Genomic DNA, 15,434 nt, shown 5'->3' with positions numbered 1-15,434 from the left:
GGGCAGTGACAGCTCTAGGTTCCTTTTCTTGTGCAGTATGGGCACAGTAGAAAAAAAAGCTGTGTGCAAAAGGGAAATGCATAAGTGGTGTGCCTCCCATTCTTATAACCAAATGAAATGTTCCACTAATTTCAAGGAATAATATATCATGACCTTGAGGTACTACAACATATGCTTAGCCAGTGACTAAAAAAAAAAAAAAAAAAATTTATTATTTTATGTCTGCAAGCACTTTTCTGGACATGGAGCAGCCCAGGGTAGTGTATGTTATTTGTGTTTACTGTGGGACACATAGATGGAGAATATAAACTATGTAAGTCCTTACTTACCACCCCTAGTAAGCAGCTGCTTAGCAGCTGCACAACACAATCCCAGTTGATTCCAAGATTCCTGAATCAAACATTCTGTCATACTAAACTGTCTAGAAGTCTCTTAGAACTTGATCTTCAGTTCTTGCTCTTGACCTATGCATATAAATAACCTTCAATATTATTTTGTAAAAACTCTCTTATCTCTTCAGATCACTGATACCCATAACACACCATTCCATTTCTACCACCAGAAGACAAAAGTAAACTAACCAAAGTATTTTTTGTTTACCTAAAAAGCATCTGACATTTTAAATATCTTACTTTTCATTAATCATTTGCAATTATTTGGCATCTTCATGATAACCTGTCAAAAGACAATAACTTATGTTAACAAACAAACCTTTATACAGTCAAAATTTACAAGGCAGCCTCTATCCTTTCTATAGAAGTACACATCCACTAGGAGTTCCTAATGGCTAGGGACTTGAACTATTATTATTCATACAATTTATTAACTTATTTTCTCCAACATAAAACAATTATTTTATATTCAAAATAGTTGGTCTTCTTTGGAAATGGTCCCTCTTTGTCCAGCATATATTTTCTATTTTTTTATATTCAGTTTTTAATTAAAATATTTCTGAATAACAAATATAAAAACACATTTATTTTAACAGAGTCCTATAGGTAAATAAAGAAAAAAAGAAACAGTTTGATTTGTAACTATTTACAATATATACAGACATGCCTGAAAAGAAAAGAGAATAATTGAGCTAACTTTCTTAGATTTTAACAAATATCATTTATATTACATTATCTTTTAAGACAGAATAATCTCTAATCTCTAATTAACTTAAAAACCCATTCAATTCATGGGGGGTGATGTTTTATAAATAAACACCAATAAGAAAGAAAACTTATGTCCATGGATTTTTAATTAATAACTTTGGAGATATACTACTTTTCTTTCTAGTAGTCTCTCTGAAGACGACTAGAGGAAGACAATGTTGTTGTTGTCTTTTGGCTTTTCCCTGTTAGGGGTCGCCACAGTGGCACTCCGGTCCGCTAATGATTGGCAGTAGATTTTGATGAATGCCGAGGTGCCTGCTTGACGTTCAACCTTCAATGAAGGCACACCCATTTACGCATGTCTTTCGAACATGATAAGATGATAAGAATTCTTTAAATTTTGGTGAACATGGTGTTTTCCACTTTGTGATGTTTCTTCTTGCTGCAGCTAAAAGTGTCCATAGTAGATAACAATTTTCCAAGTTCATTTCATATATATCTATTACATTAAACAGAGGTAAACGTTTGGTTGGAGAAAATTATTCTGCCACTGGGCTTTAAGAAAATCTTTAAACAATTGTGTATAAATGAACAATCATAAAATATATGCATTCAACCAGCTTTATATAACTGTTTACATCTCCAGCATTCAACATCACTTTCTTTATTACATTTCACTATTTTACTGGGTGTCAGAAAACTTCTGTGCAAAAATATTCCATGTGAAAATATACAAGTAGTGTACCCAACAAATGTTTTTTTATAGATTTCAACAGGTGACTTCTATTTTCTTCTGATAACATAGTATTATGTCCTAGTGTGATGTTACCCAAAAGTGTATTGTTTACATTTGCTTCATATGTATCAAAATCTTATAAAGGTTTGAAATCATATTTTCTAAATCAAAGTTATTGTATAAAATTTCATATAAAATGTGTATTAGTTTTGGTGCTTCTTTTTACTGTGAGTATGAAAAAGGAAAATATTTATGCTGTGTACAAAGTCTAATATTCTGTAAAACAAACTAGCATTGTGATTATAAGATATAATCTCCTTTTAATGATTGTGATGTCTTTACATTTGTTCTCTCTAAACAACTGTACCAGCATATTGGATTATTGTTTTCCAAGATATCATATCTTTAGTTTTGAGTCTCCCCCCCAACAATTCTGTGATATTAAAGGGAATTAATGTGTCAAGCCAAATTTTGTGATCTATATTTATTAAAATTGTGGTTTAAATGCATTGGGTAGGTGAGGTGCTATTAAATTGAATGTAGTTACATGAATATCTCCAAAATGGATTGTTTGTGTTATCATTTCAAATTACTTCAATTTTCAACTTATTTGTATTAAATAGTGAAAAAATGTAATGTTTTCCAATTTGATCTATATCTAAGATCTAACCTGTTTAAATAATTTAAAACTTGCTGTTTTCATAAATATTTCTATATTTGGAAAATTTATACTTCCTGCATCCCAGAATCTAGAGTGATGGTGATAAGCTATTTTATTTTTTTTTTTAAACTAAAACAAATTAATAATATTTTATTCACTTTGGTTCAGATGTGTTTTACTTGGCTGTAGAAATATAGCTTGAATTGTGTGTGTGTGTGTGTGTGTGTGTGTGTATATATATATATATATATATATATATATATATATTCACTTTTAAAAATGTGTGTACTAAATTACAACATAAATTTATATATATATATATTTTTATATATATGTCCATCTATATATATATTATTTTGTTATATTATTTTGTTTTTTTTATATTGTAATTTAGTACACACATTTTTAAAAGTGAATGTATGAATTTAATTCAATTTTATTCTAATGGAATTAATCAATTAATGACATCATTGAACATGTGACTATTGCTTCAATATTTAAAGTGCTTTAATGTCTGGGAGAGTTGTTTCTGATGAAGTTCACATTAAATAAAGTGAATGAAAGCGCTTAGCTTGGTTTCATTATATATATATATATATATATATATATATATATATATATATATATATATATATATATATATATATATATATTAATATATATATATATATATATATATATTTGGAAATAATGCATTTTTATAGATTATAGATATTTCTTCTAAAATTCTTCCATAATATCCTTCTTTGTTTTTATCTACATTTTTGACAGTAATGCCCATATATATTAAAATTGTAGATTCTTTACCTATAATGTTTTTTGCATTTTTTTTGTAGATTTTTCTTTTTGTTTGTAGCTATTTACTTTGATTTTTGTGTTATTGAATTATAGTCATGAGCTCTTTTGGTATTGTTGAATAATGTAGGTTAGTTCTTCTAATGATTATTTTAAGTTTAATATTGTTAACATTACATCATAAACAAATAACATAATTTTAGAGTTATAGTAATTATTAATTTCTATTCCTTTTATTTTTGATTTGGTTTGTATTGATATTGCTAAGATTTCTACAGCTATTGTGAATAGACCAGGGAATCGAGGGTATCCTTGTTTTGTGCCTGTAGTGAAAGGAATATGTTCTAAAGAGAAAAATTATAGTTTAACATGTGCTTTATTGCCTGAGTATATGTTTTTAGAAAATATGCATAATATATACATTGTGGTGGGAAATCAAATATTTCTAAACTGTTGAATAAATAGTTCCAATTCAGTGAATCAAATGTTTTTTCAATATCCAAGTTATTATTTAGTGTATCTGTTAGTGTTATTATTCTTTTTATATGATCAAATGTCTGTCTTTTATATATAAATCCTATTTGATCCTTATTAATTATTTGTGATATAGTTTCTTTTAATATATCAACTAATATAGACATAAAAATCTTGTAATCTGTGATTAAAAGTGAAATGGGTCTATAAGAAGTGCATAGTTGGAGATTTTTTTTATTTTCTTTACATATTGTTGTAAAAAATACTTCCAGGATGTTGGTATTATTTCATGTAGTTGAATATGTAGTAAGGTTTTATGAAGAAAATTAATAGTGTTTTGGGTAAAAATATAAAATTCCAAAATTATTCCATGTATTCCTGGAGGTTTCTTAGTTTTTAGTTCTTTTATCTTGTTTACTACCTCTTTAAAAGAGATTTGTTTACGTACATTTTCTTTATGTTTTATTGAAATCTTTTTTATGTGCTATTAATCCAAAATTACAGCTATGTTTGGGTTTAGAGAGTCCTTTTGATTTAAGTCTTGGTTCATAAATAAATAATAGTGTTCAAATGCCTCTAAAATGTCATCAATATCTGCACATATTTTATTGTTCTTTTATATTCATTATGTCTGTTATATAATTAGATCTAGTTTGTATTTTATTTCTTTTTGATAAATTATGCATATATCTAGGTGACATAACAAATGAGGCTGTTTTTAATTTTTCTAATGCCAGTGTACTTTTTTGGGTCAAAATTTTATTATACTTTTTATTTATTTATATCATCTATTTCAGCCTTTATAACCTTGTCTCATTCTTTGCTTTTAGCCGTAGGAAGTTTAGCTTGAATTTCTAATAATTATCTATCACATTCCTTTAGTTTTTATATTGTGCTAAAGATTTGCCAAATATGTAGGCCTTAAAAATCTGAAATCATAATTTTGCTTACTTCATTTGTTTTATTAATTTGCATAAAGAAATCTATTTTGGAGTGCTGCCAAGGTTTAAATTATTTCAATTTGTTAATGTAGGCTGGATTTCTATTCATGTATGTTAAGTTATTAAAGTTTATTTCAATTTTCATGACAAGAGCATTATGAGCTGAAATAGTGAGTTATGGTAATGTTAAGTATTTTTGAAGCATCATTATATGATTTCAATAACCTGTTATTTCTAGCTTGGACACCACAAGCAAAAGAATAGTGTGAACATTTTAATTATTTGTAATCTTTTGTAGAGAATGTGTCTTTTAAATTTAGTATTTCTATTCAATTTTAAGACCCTTGGCTGTAGGAATTAATTTTAGTGTTCTGGTAGTACAAAAATTTAATTCACTTAAGATACAGTTAAAATCTCCACTATTATTAAATTTCCCTTTAACATTGTTAAGTATGATATTCCAGTGCTTTTTGTCTAGTTTGATTCTCATCCCAAGGGACCAATATAAATTAACAAGGGTTCATATTTCATAATGACAAGAGACAATAGTCCTTCTTGATTCTCAAATTTATATTTTATCTGAGGTAATGTATATTATTTCTAAATAAAATCACCCCCTTTCTTTTAGTTAATGCTGTAGATTTGCTTGAATTCCAGATATTGTTATCTGAAAGACTAGTGTGTGTGTGTGTTTCTTGAAGAAATATGAACTGTGCCTTATTAGTATCTACATATTTTAGCAGGTTTGCTCTTTTCTTAAAATTATTTAATCTAAGAACATTTATGACATTTTAGAAAAATAAAATTTGCTCAATTGTATATGTTGCCATGTACATTAGTGGTTATAACATAAACCAGATAAAGATAAACTTCTTCACCTCTTGTGATTAATTTATGTGGTCTAGAAGGCATTTCAGACATGTAGAATATTTTATAATTAAAATAGCAGTTAAAAAAACTAAAGAGAACAATCCTACTAGACTAACCCTCTCTGTCAAAGCTGTGCCTGTAGTTTTGGAGGTAAGTTGGCATGAAGAGTATCAGAGCTCTGCAGATATTAAATTGATGATCTGTAGCTAACAATTTTTAAATCTTCAGTCATAAGAGTAATTATAACATATTATCAAGACTTATCTTTCAAGCATTCCAGTTCTAATTATTATAATGTTTTAACAGTATCACAATTCCAAGTATGTCTTTTTCTTAATATTGATGTTTGTACTATCAATGTATATACAAATGAAAAAGCATTTCCTTTGTAATAGTATTTTGACTATTAATATTAGGCAAAACATTTATTAGCATTTATTAGCACAATTCTGCATTTTAGTCCACAGTAAAATGTTTTCAACTAAACAAATAAGTTCATTCCTGTTTTGGTTTATATCATTTTACAGTTCATGTTATGTAGTGCCATTTAAATAGGTTAGTACTAGGTTAACTGCCCTTGCGAGCCATTGTAAGCCTAGCCAATTATCCCTTGTGATACTCAAACCCCGCACCTTGTGTTTGCAAGGCAAATACCTTAATCATTAGGCCACCCTCCCAACCCCTAAACATAGTATTACCAAGTCTCAAACCCAAGACACTGTGCATTAGGGTCAGAGCAACATACCACTATGCCATTTGAGCTGAATGAATAAATGAATAGTGGATTTTTACCAATAACATCTCCTTGTGTATGCTTATTGTGATTGTACTCTATACTTTCAAATACAACTTACATCTAACAAAAAGTCTAAAAACATTTATAACAAGTCATTCTCTTTCCTTAGGCAGTTATTATCAACAGTCTGATTATTTAAAGTTGTTATAATGTATTGTGCAATTTTCTTTATAGTGTTCTGATTCTACATTCTGTTTCTTTAATAGGTATTGCATAATATTTGTGTTTGGTATCTTTGTCACAACTTATTTTCTCATCTTTAGTCTGTAATCAAAAGTTATTTTCTTATTTGTATTATTACCAGTTCTTATAGATATCTCATATTTGCCCAGCCTTCCCCATTCCAGCAATTTGCTATCTAATATGTGTTTATAGTATTGTTATAACTAGTCAGTTGTAAAACTGAATGTGATGTGGTCTTAATAGGGTTCTCTAAAGCTTCATCACTACTAGACTAGGCACATTTTCTAGTTTGCATGTATTTAGCAATTTCAGCATCTTTTTATCAGTATCATAGCTACTCTTCTGCATTTTCAAGATCAAGTTCTAGATTGATTTGATTTCAACTCCTGCTTTACCATGTTAACATTTATTATAATTCACCACCAGAAGGGCCCATCTGTTACAATTTAGCTTCCCTCTCCTGTTCCAATATGCTGCAATGTCTACAGGAAACTATGCAGGGACCTAAACAAGCACAGAAAAGTTTATACTCTTCTGTTCATTTTCTTGGCTTACACCAAAGTCTTCATTCTTCATATTTAATATTTCTAAGGGAATTTGACTTTTTCATGTTCTTTATAAAATCTGGGACATTTAATAAGTCATACTCAAAATTTCATCTATTTACAGCTTTTATATATGTGAGTAAAGTTTGGCTTATAATGTTTCTTAGTTCATGCTTCTTTGAGTTTATTTAATGAATTGTTTAATAATTTATGACCTATAAACAATGTTTGAATGCTTTCATTTATTCGATCACTTATCTAATCAATTGCTTAGCATGTTATTATGGGAAGATTTGCTCTCTAGAGGTGCCTGCACTGAATGCGGGAAAGATAAACTCATAGATTCTTCATTCAATAAGTTTTGATCTTCGATAACAACCAAAAGAAAGGCACCCCTATGTGTTTGGTTTCTGTGTGAAATCAAATATTTTAAAACAGTCTATGTATTTTCTTCTGCCCTCCCTTCCGTTTTATTTTTGTCAACCAAACAACAATTAAAAACAACATGTATCCGGTCTGCTTCTAACATATATGCTATAATAATTTTTGAATTATGTCATGTTATACATTAAAAATTTAGGGAGAGGGTCCACTAATCAAACCCAGGCCACCTTAGCTAGATTCAGGGTTACATCCATATGCACCACAGAGATAGCATCCCAAAGCTAAAATTATGATAAAATATGCATCTTTTTATTTGTAATATGTATCCATAATGAAAGGAAAAATGTTCCAAAAAGCAGACCAGCAAAATCAATATGGTCTTCTGTGTCTTGAGATATTGCAATATGTGCAGCTAAATATTTCATGTAAGTATCACGAAGATGAACCTCTTAGAACTGCAATGACATGATTTGTTTACCTTGCTCACCATAAGCTGCAACAACAGTTTGCCCTGAGATTTGTTTTCTAACTTAAAAATAGTTTAAATTCACATCTTGTGCAGTTTGGGCAGCTTACAATAATGCATTTATTCTCAGACTGTGGACATTACTGGTCTTTATATGTTCATGCTATAATTTCTATTGTTGTCACTGAAACATTAACTAAAAAAAAAACTAGCATCATCATAATCACTTTTTCTTCTGGTGGTATAACATTATTATTATTCTGAGAAGGTGGTACTTTGATAAAGTAGCTACAATACAATATCTGCTTAGGAATGCAAACTGCTTCTTACTCCTTTGCTTACAACAATATGGATCATATCAGAATCCTTAGTGATATTAATTTAAACCTCTCAAGTACCCCTACATTGGAGGAATGTTTCTATTTGCAAGCCTAATTGACCCCTGTACAGGATGTCCCTGTTTTGAAGGTATATCCCTATTTCAGACTTGATTTCTCCCTTGACATGTTTTTCTTCTGTATCTCACTCATGACAATTGATTTCTCAAGCTGTCTAGTACTCAGAAAACCACACTGCATGAGCAACATACCCATTTCAAGAAAGAGGGCTCACATCTTAACATCTCCCTTTTTTGAAGCAAAAATAAATGACTTGTGTGGTAGAATTTTGCAATAAAACACAAAATGGAATTTTCTTTTTATTGTTTAGTCATCTGTACTCTGAGAAGGAAATTTCATAGTGTATAAATGTATTCGGCACCATTATTGTTAGGAAATGTTATGTATATACATTTCTGTTTTATCTACTTGCGTTTGGCTTTGGAGTATATATATATATATATATATATATATATTTTATTTATTTTATTTTACATTTGTATACCAGGAACATCCGATTGGACACAGGTCCATTTTCAGCGGAGGCCCGAGGAGAAAAGCTCCAATACATTACTGTACAAAAGACACAATATGGCAAGATAAGAAGAAAGCATCACATCATACAGGAAATTTATACAACTGAGCATACTTAGCAGAAATTAACAATTTTTAAAATATCTAAAAGTGAGTCAATACATTATAGAATATACAATTATGAACATCTGAGAGATTTTTTCTCTCTCTCTCTCTCTCTCTCTATATATATATATATATATATATGGATCACCTTTATATCCCCGAAATCGCGTTTTGCCGACACACTAATCAAAGACCGACAACAAAAATACTGACAAAACCATTACACCAACACACTACACGAAACAACACAGTACACTACATAACATATCCACTATCCCTAACCCAAACCCTAACCCTAAGGTCCGACACTACCGCACACACCCTACCTGCACCCTAACCTAACTCACTTACCCACCCCTAACCCCAAGATCCGACACTACCGCACACTCACCCTACCTGCACCCTAACCCTAATTCACTTACCCACCCCTAACCCCAAGGTCCGACACTCACCGCGCTCACCCTACCTGCACCCTAACCCTAACTCACTTAACCCACGCCTAAACCCACAGTCCCTCACTATCACACACCTACCTGCACCCTAACCCTAACTCACTTAACCCACCCCTAAACCCACAGTCCCTCACTATCGCACACTTACCTGTCCGCTCCCTAACACTAAATCCCTCACTCGATGCACACCTGCCAGTCCGTCGTCGGGTTCTCACCTTGTCGGTCATCTGCGTTGTCGGTGTTTTCGTCCCGTCAGTTCGTTGTCGTGCAAGTTGTCGGGCATCTGAAGGTGACCCATATATATATATATATATATATATATATATATATATATATATATACCATTAGGAAAATTATCTGTGCATATTTCAGATATTTCAGGGCATAGATGTGAAAGAGATTTTATGAAAAGATTTAATATTGCATGCTAAGGATAGAAGTTGACAAGTTACATGAGATGCATTTTGACATTTTTCAAAAATGTTAATTGAACTAAAATACTCTTTTAATTGAGTGGTTACAGTATGTTTGCATTCAGATTTTGGAAAGTGTGATTGGTACTATTTGACTTGTTTGTGGTCCCCTTCTGAAGTGCAGTTATGGAAAAAGTGGAAGTGGGGAAATAGAGTGTATTTATTTCTAGTAACATTATGAACACTACTTAAAGATAAGACAATACACTCAGCTGTTCCAAGTGTCTTCAATTTAAGTAGACATGTTTTTATTTTACAGAAAGATTATGTTACACCTGAAAAGAAGTGAAAAGTGTTTCTTTGTTGGTTTGCCACATGTTGTTTTAACCTAAATAAATAAATACAAATCAGCTTTCATCATACTAATTACTTAGTCTGTATTAAAGACCATAGTAGTACATGCTAAGCCCTGTTAAGCAGGTAGTAGCTACAGATGAGATAAGTACCATGTAGGAGAAAGCAGCAGTCACAGGTGTAAATGTGTATAGCTAAAACAGATTAAACAAGTGCAGACATGAAAAACTGGTTCTTGCCTCTCAGAAATGAGAACCCATTACTCATAAATACCATCATGAAATAAAATAGATAAATATAGTATATGCAGTTATATATCTGCATGAAATATTTCTAGATACTCAGTAGCATATTATATAACAGCTGGACTGTGTGACTATTGCTGAACTATCAAACACAACGAGAATATTTGCAGCATCAGAAAAAGTGGTTATTTGAATTAAAATGTTGGCTTAGACATATTTATTTCATTGATGTGACCTTCAATTTAGTTAAGTTGAGTTAAAAGGTGCAGTTTTTAAAATGAGTTGTCATAGGATTGTATAGATATACTGCTGAATAGACTCAGTCATCATACTTTTGGTGAAGCCAGTAATGTTGGCTCTGCTTTTCTTCTGGAGGATGCAGCCCACTAACCTTCACTTACTCCTGTATTACTTAATAAATTAATGTATTATTTTGTTTATATTTTTAATTGTGACTTTCAAAATGGAATTATCCAATTTTCAGAATTGTACCCAGGGGAAAAAAGGCTTTGACATAAATAAAAATACACAATGTAACATAACTATACCTTTTCCTATGAAAATATTCATTTGTATTTAGGTAAGCTTGAGAACAGATAGAGAAACTGACCATATAATATTCAAATGCACAGTATATATCTGCTTGCTAATCAACAGGAAAACAATCTAGATAAGGTAATATAGTTAATCTTTACTTTTTTAATAAAAAACAACTTTTAGGAAATCATTATGTAATACCACAATTAGCATTTCCATTGTTAATAGAAACAGTACCTGAATGGCAGCTCTGCCAGTTAATAAAACTATCCCTCATCACCCTGATCGCAACTTTCTGAATGGAACAATCCATCTCCTTGGTGTATACTGCAAGGCTGAGTTACACGTTGAGTAGTTTTTCACCAGTGTAGCATATTTCACTTTTACCACAAATGCATGACCATGGAAGTGTATTTAAATAATGGGGCTTGTGGTCTCCAAAAAAAAAAAAAAAAAATACTTTTTAGTGTTGTCACCCATACAATTGGCAGGTGCATTTTTTAAGAGTTTACATCTTGCATCCTGATTTGAGTTCATGGATTTCTACTGATGTAGGTTAGTAAGGAGCCGGGTAAAGGGGCAAAGGAAGTACATATACTGTTACCAGTGGTGCACTATGGAGAAGGAATATCATGATCCTGTAATAACGTCCTTCTGTTTGTCTGGTTTGGTCAGTACAGACTTTTGTATGTACTTTTTCCCCAGCTCCAATACTTGCAGAATATCTGGCATCTTCTGCATCCTTGCCTATTGATTCCTCTTCACTGAGGCAAGAGCTGGTCAGAAAACAGCTGTCATTTAGGCAGCCTTATGAAGTTTTTCCATTTTTTGGTCTGATCACCTTCGTCAGCAGGTGACCTGCATACTTTTGTATATGAAGGCCTTGACTATCATCACCACTGGGAATGAACCTTTCCACTCATGTCTCATGAAGGCCAATACATTATTAACTTGGTATGTCTGTTGTTTTGATTTTTGTCTGATTTTGAAGAAATGCTTTTTTTCCTAAACTTTCTGGGGACTGCTTTATTGTCTAGGATTTGCATCATAGACAACTGGCCTTAAAAAAACCCTCTGTAAATGGATGTGGTTCTGTTTGTTTCAAAAGGGTTTGTAAAGTATTTAACACATTTGATTCTTGTGAATTTATAAGTCTCCCTGTTGTGAGTCTTTGGAATGCATGGTCTTTAATGATTCCTTTACTATCATTTGATTTGCTGTTGTCACCACTCTGGTTTATTGTGACTTTAGAGGGCAGTAGTTCTGTCTTGCTGTGTGGATAAGTTGAACTGCTCCTGATAGCCTTTATCCTGCCAGGAAATTTTGTTTTCCACTTTATATGCTTCTCTGAATCTTTACCAGCACAAGGCTGAATAACATTAATACAATGCAATCACAGTAAGGAGACTTTTTTGTTTGCAAAAATTAAAGATTCACCCTGAAGTGGCCAAGACAACATCCTCTGAATCTTCACTAGTAACACATTCATGTTATTATATTTGTGGTCTTTTGCTTTTATTTATTTATTTTTCCTTTCAGATAAGTCCCTTATAATATGTACTTAGACATATTTGATATCTATGATTTTGATTTCTTTATTTTGTACTTATACAGGTATTGATGCCTCTATTGATGTAATGGGATAAAGCTTATTAAGACAGCATTTTTCTGGCTAGTGGTGACTGTTTGATTGTTTTAGGTTCATAGGTTCATAGGTTCATACTAGGCTATCTGCCCGAGGGCATTTACAAGCCTAGCCCATCGCCTTTAGTATGGGGAACTATACCCATTATTTTGCTGTGCCTCTGTCGAGCAGTGACACTGAGGTAATCCCTGGGGTATATCTGCGATCTCCCATCCATTGGTCAAGATTTCTCTTGAACAAGGCCAGCGAGGTGCTCTGCCTCACATGTACCGGATTTTCTTCCACAGCATAGGAGTCTTTGGGTGATGAATCTATCCCTCCAGCACGTCCTATTAATAGCCGTGTCAAGGTTTAAGTCTCCGCCCTTGTGGCTCTGATGGATCTAGATTTTTGAGGTGAAGCATATTCATCAAATCTGGGTTTGACATGGCCTTGTATGTTAGGCAAAGGTCACCTCTGAGCACTGAATAGAGCTGGAGTTCTTTCAGTCGGGCAGCATAGGACAGATTTTTGAGACCCTTTATCCTTTTGGTGAGGAACTTTTGTGGCCTCTCCAGCTGCTGCAAGTGTCGGGTCAGATACATTCCAAATGGGGCATTGTACTCAATCATTGGTCTGATGAGTGATGAGTAAAGGGAGACTATGACCTCCCTTGATCTAGATGAGAATCCCTTCATGATAAGGTGGGCAATGTAGAAGGTCTTCCTAACTACTTTAGCTACATGGGTGTCGAATGACAGACTACTATCAACCTGGGTCCCCAGGTCCCTGATAACTTCTTCTGTGCTCAGTGGATTGCCACCTATTTGGTAGCTAGGGGTAACCTTGTTTTTAAGGGTATGACTATGCATTTTTTGGCATTTAACTTTAGGTCGTGGCTCTGGCACCAGTTATCCGTTTCTGTGAGACCCTTCTGAAGGATATCTGTGTCAGATGTGTTTTCTACTATGGCCCAGTTTGCAGTCATCTGCAAACTTTGTCAGCCATAACCCTCCTGTGTTTGCTTGTACTTCGAAAAGTAGATGCCAAACAAGAGTGGACCCAGGACTGAGCCCTGTGGGACACCACTTGTGACAGGCTTTGAGTCTGACATGGCGCCAGCAGCTCTGACCCTGTGGGTTCTGTCACTCAGCCAGTTTGCAACCCATCTTGTGATGTATGGGTTGACATTTAAGCTGATGAGTTTTTCAATGATAGGGTATTGTATCGAAGGCCTTAGCCAGATCGAGGTAGGCTGTATGGACTGCCTTTCCTCATCAATGGCTTTGGTGACTGTTTCAAAAGTCAACCAAGTTTAAAAGGCATGATCTGCCTTTGACAAAGCCAAACTGGGTTGGATCCAAAGTCTGCAAATTCCCTATGTCTTTATTTATGAGGTCCATTATGATCCTCTCCATGGCTTTGCAGATAAGGCTTGTCAAGCTAATGGGCCGGTAATTTCCAGGGTCGGTGGGGGCACCGCCTTTGTGAAGTGGTACCACAGTTGCAGTGCGCCACTCCCTGGCAGAGGTAAGACTTTGATTAAACAGCTGTCCTAGCTGTGGGTTTAATTCCTCATTGAGTTCATGGAGCACACAGCCGGGGACACCATCAGGTCCCATGGATGCTGTGTTTTTGCTTTGGAGAGAGCAGTTCTCACTTGAGATGTTTGGGGGCTGCAATCGTTTGGTATAGATATCTCTCCTTTTGGGGAGGGGAAGTTTGCACTGAACCTGTCAGCCAGTATGTTGGCAATGTCTGTAGGATCAGTAATCTTCACATCATTTTGAACTAGCTCTGAGCATATCTGGGAGTTTCCTCCCAGGTTTCTAACATAGCTAAAGAAGGCCTTATGATTGTCTTTTGAGTCTTTAGCTATTTTTCTCTCGAAATTTGCTTTGGATGATTTTATGAGAGCTCTTAGTTTTTACTTATAGTGATCAAGGGTGTCTTACCTTTTAAGGATTTTGCTCTATCTTGTAGTAGCTTCCTCCTTTTGTTGTAGAGTTTGTTTATGGCTGGGGTCCACCAGACTGGACGCTTGCCTTTGGTACAAAGAGTCTTTGTTTTGCTTGGGATTGCCTTATCCATGCAGTCCTGCAGGTGCTGGTAGAAGGCATTTGTAAGTGATTCAGCGGCTTGAGTACTGTTTTCCTTAAAGGAGACCACACTAGTCTTTAGAAGTGTGAAGTCGGCTTTTGAGAAGTTCTTTACTGTGGTCTTTTTATTTCAGGTGGGGTGGGATGAGGACCTCCAGCGAGATTAGTTTGTGGTCTGATCTCACCAGTGAGAACATTGTGCTCCCATGTTCGTGATGATGAGATCAAGTATGTTATCTCCTCTTGTGGGGATGGTGACTAGTTGTTCCATGGCATTTGAGTTTATGAATTCCAGGAACTTTTGGGCTAGGGTGTTTGGGCTTGAGTAGTGTTCCCAGTCTATATTAGGGTAATTGAAGTCACCTAGTATGATGGTGTTTGGTGATACATTTATCCCTCTAGTGTTTTCAGGAAGGCCATGTGAGGTTCCTGAGTTTGTGAGGGTGGCCTGTAACATGCTACAATTTGCAGAGCAGTCTTGCCTATGGTTAATTGCACCTGGATGGTCTGCCACCAGTCTTGAGGTGTGGGTGTCCTTGATGAATATGGATACCAGATTTTTTGAACCAGGTTTCTGTCACAGCACAGACATCGATGTTCTCCATACTGAGAAGCATTTTGAGATTTAGACTTCTGGCATTGAGCAGCATTACCCTTAGTTTTTTCCTTTTTGTGTTCTAGGGTGGTAGGTTTAGAATTTGAGCTGCCAATATCCGAATTCCAGCATGTCATCCCAGGCAGAC

The sequence above is a fragment of the Protopterus annectens genome, chromosome 1.part0 (genome assembly GCF_019279795.1).
Source record: "Protopterus annectens isolate FY-2018-M chromosome 1.part0, PAN1.0, whole genome shotgun sequence".
NCBI lineage: Eukaryota > Metazoa > Chordata > Ceratodontiformes > Protopteridae > Protopterus > Protopterus annectens.
The sequence above is the reverse complement of the archived record's forward strand: the minus strand, read 5'-3'. Positions refer to the sequence as shown.